Consider the following 4,084-nt stretch of genomic DNA (forward strand, 5'->3'; position numbering starts at 1 on the left):
TGAGTTTTATCCAGGCGTAGTTTACAGTGGATATTACAGCGAGCTGCTCGCGGGAGCGAGCAGTAAACAATTCGAGGCATTTTAATGCGGCCTCCGGTGGGCCGTAAGGAGGTCTCGAAACTAACGTGGCTCGGGTACCCCCTTTACACGCGGACTCTTCTTTCGGAACGTAGGAAGCCGCGAATGAAAGAAGAGGCAGGGCGGGAGGAGGGCGGGAAGGAAGAGGAGGAGAGGCCTTATCCCTTAAGGCCTCCGTACGACCATCGAAAAGGCATACTATAAGGCGGCTTCGATCTCGAACACCCTGGGTAAGCCTACTCTCGTTTCTTTATCCCCGGCCTCTTCGTCTGCGGCTCGTCCCATTCTACCGGCGCCTCTTCTGCGTTTGGCTCTCTCGCCGCGAACCTCGAATCGAAATCCTCGACAGATTTGCGGGTAACACCTGGTCACGCCTAGCTCGTGTCCCCTTTGCTTCGCGATTTTATCGTATTTTTTTTCCGTTATTCCTCGTTTTTCCCTTTTCCAGCGAGTCGCCAAGTCGCCCGGGGATCCAGAAACGCTGGGACGTTCGATCGGAACTTTCGGACGGGACGGATCGATCCCGTCGGATTTAATAACGTCGAATTTTTTCACCGGCGAACGCGCGGATTCGAGCGTTCGCGTCCTATCAATTATCACCCGCTTGAATCTCGTAATGGTTCAAAGAGCCGATCGATTATTAATGAAGTGGGTAACGTCGTGTATCGCGAGAGGAGAGGGTCGGCCCACCCGTAGGGTGTTTAATGGGTCGTTAACCCCGCGAAATGAACGAAACCCGCCCCTTCCGTCCGAATGCCGCGCGTCGAATACTCTGATTGCCTTATCGATCATCGCGACAAATTCACGGCAGAAATCTCGCGGCGATTCACCGCGATTCCCCCGCGCGTCACGTCGCGACAAACACACCTAGTCCGTGTATCGGGGGCCTGCACGCTTTATAAATTATTTCAAGCATCATATTCCTCGGCCCCCTTTTAGCTAACAAAAAATTTCATGATTCAGCACACCGCCGAACACTCATCGCTAATATATTTCCGCTCAGCGAAAATTTGCTCTTGGCCGGGCTCCAATTCGGCCGATCCTTCAAGGTAGACCTTTAAACTCGTCGCCATTAAGCCGCGTTCACAAAGATCGTGGCCCGGAGCTCTCGCGGTGGCATCCGAACGAAATACGATAAGCACTTAGCCCGGCCGTATCTATCAAATATAACCCTTATGCCGGCGGTTAGAGGGTGCGGTGCACCCCTGGGAGCGCCAGGAAAGGACAACCTTCTGGAATTTATACTACGGCCCTATTCGCCCCCACACCACCGACGGTTTATCACTTATTCATATAGCGTTGCGCGAGGAAAACTTGCCCTAAGTGCCTATAAACGTTTAGTCGCCGTGTGTGTTTCTACGTTTCCGAAAATCCACTCTTCCTGATTCGAGATATTTCCGTTCGGCTCGTGCCCCTTTCGCAAGGGGTTGAAATTTTCGCGTGGCCTCCACGTCGACTACCCGAAGAAGAACGTTGCAACATTAACGATGGTAGGCTGTTGAAATCGTCATGGCCGGACAAGCACGCGCGCGCGCGCGCGCTCGAAACAGTGGGAGATATACGACAGTCGGACGCTGAAATCTCGCTGGATTCCTCGGGGACGGTCCTCGAAAGCTTTCTTCTCTTCCTCGAGCGTCATCTCCGTTTCCCCCGAGTTTCAATTTCGTCTTTCCGTCCCCGGGAAATTTATCGCGTCCGTGGTAACGCCGATACGAAGGATCGCGCGGACGTTCGCTCGGGAAATACGCGCGGCCGCCCGGTACCGATACGCTCCGCGCGGCCGCGGTAATGGGTAATTAATGCGTCGCGATTTAATCGATCGACGAAGAACGCACGCTAATCTCGTTCCAATTATCGGTGCCCGGCATCGCCGCAACGGAACACGGGGATCACGCCGGAACGGAAAGAAGTTACACGCGTCGTCTGTCGGTGATTTTCCCCGTGAGAGGGAAAACTGCAAATTATTTTCCAGTCGTTCGTCGATTCGACCGGCATCCACGGTTGTAACGGGTGATCCCGAAACTCCCGCGGGACGTGTCGCGTCCTGCGCGCCGCTCACGGCACGGATACAGACAGCCGCACGAAATATCCCACCTTATGGTGATCCCATGGCACATCCAGGCCTGGAACTACGTCCCCATAACTCGCCCGCAGCACTTTGACCTTTCGCTTCTCTGTGTGCGCGAGGACCTTATGCAGGGACCACCCCGAATGGTATTGGTTCCTCGATCTGCGACGGGGGTACGCCGTGACGCGATCACCGAGGGGAACACGCCGAATTCCCCGTTTTCTTCGTATTTTATGAACAAGGGATAGAAGAAAGGATTTTCAGACGTCATTGGTTCCCGTGTCATTTTCGTAAAGGTCGTAGCGTATGGAACGAAGTCGATCGTCCGGCGTCTCGTTTTTTTCTTCGAAGTACCAACTGAAATTTCAAGGAGATCTATCCCCTGATTGATAAAACAATAGCTTCGTTAGCAGTGATCACCTTCAGGTTTGACAACTTACCAACACATCCATCGCGAGCACTTCGATTTATCCGCGTGTCGTCGATGCCTTGGCCTAATCGGGGCTAACCACGCTTGTCGCCCGGCACGATAACATCGTCGCTCGAGGGTTGTTGTAATGCGATCACGCTATCTTGACGTTGTGACGGTGAAGCGCGAATTGCATGTAATCAGCGGCGCACCGATCGATCCTGATATAGACGTTTCCTGGATTGTCAAGCCTGTCGGTGACATCGCGCCGTTCATTCGATGCCACTTGGCACGGTGCGCATTTTGTTTCTGGTTGTTGCGAACGGTCCGCTAATCGGCAGCGATGGGATCGAGCCGTGAACGAATCGGGCGGAGAGTCGCGGACGCGCGGCCGACCGCTCGAGAACGGACGCGAATCGCCGGGAGGCGTTCGCCGGAGTTCCGCGCGCGACGCGAAAATTTAAAAGACTCCGCGTAGCGACCGATCGACGCGGAGGGTATCGAAACATCCGTTTAATATCGGGCGAAGGAAGGGTGGGTTAGGCGGTGGGACGCTATAGCAGGCAGATTTTAATCCTTGTCGTACCGGTGGAAGGGAAGGGAGCGACGCTGAAGTGACTTGAAGTCTCTTCAGGCGAGATGCTTAATTCCACCCCGTTCTTCTGCAACCACCCTCCGGCTTCCCCTCCTCTCCCCTCCGTTTGCACCCCTCGAGGAATAATCCTCTGTTCTTTAATTCTCCTCCCGGTCGGATGGACTGAAAATTGTATCTAAACGTTGTAGAAGCGAACGGCGACGGCGGTCTACGATTACTTTTCGCGTGAATAATGTTTCCCCGACCCCGCGGGAAAGGAGGGAAAAATATTCAACGGCGGCGGGAAACGTTTCGCCACGCCAACGCCAACGCCACGCCACGCCACGCCACGCCACGCCACGCCACGTTGCATCATTTCCGGAGCCGCTAACGAGGAAAAAGTTGCTTGTTAATAACCAATAGCCGGTGATTACCTTTCTCGCGCGCGCGGTACCAATTTCCCCGGCCGACGTGCCACGCGAAACGAAAAGATTTCTCCAGAGAACGGAAAATTCCGGCGGACTGTGTAGCTGCGCCCTACCTCATCCCCCCGCTGGTCCCTTTGCCTACGTTTTTTTCATTATTTTTTAGTATCCTCCCTGACAAATGTATCTGTGTCCTCGAGCGCGCTGCGCCTTTCATCTCTCGTCTCTGCAGTCGGAGCACTTATACACTCCGCGTTCTCTCTTTCTCTCTTCGTTCCTCTCTGTTCCTCCACCCCAACCCTTCACCTCTCCTCTCCGGTGTTTCTCGTGCTCCTTCCCACCCGCCCGCCATCTTTTTTCGGTCCCTTTGGTCTCCGTCTCTTTCCTCCGCGCTTCATACCACTCCAGTGTTCCACGTTCCTCCTTTTCCGACCACGCCATTTTTCCGTCCTCCTCTCTCCCTCTCTCTCTCTCTCTCTCTCTCTCGTTTTCTCTTTCTCTCTCTTCGTCATGTTTTCGAGAACGCCGCG

Source organism: Nomia melanderi, chromosome 1 (assembly GCF_051020985.1).
Source record: "Nomia melanderi isolate GNS246 chromosome 1, iyNomMela1, whole genome shotgun sequence".
NCBI classification, from domain to species: domain Eukaryota; kingdom Metazoa; phylum Arthropoda; class Insecta; order Hymenoptera; family Halictidae; genus Nomia; species Nomia melanderi.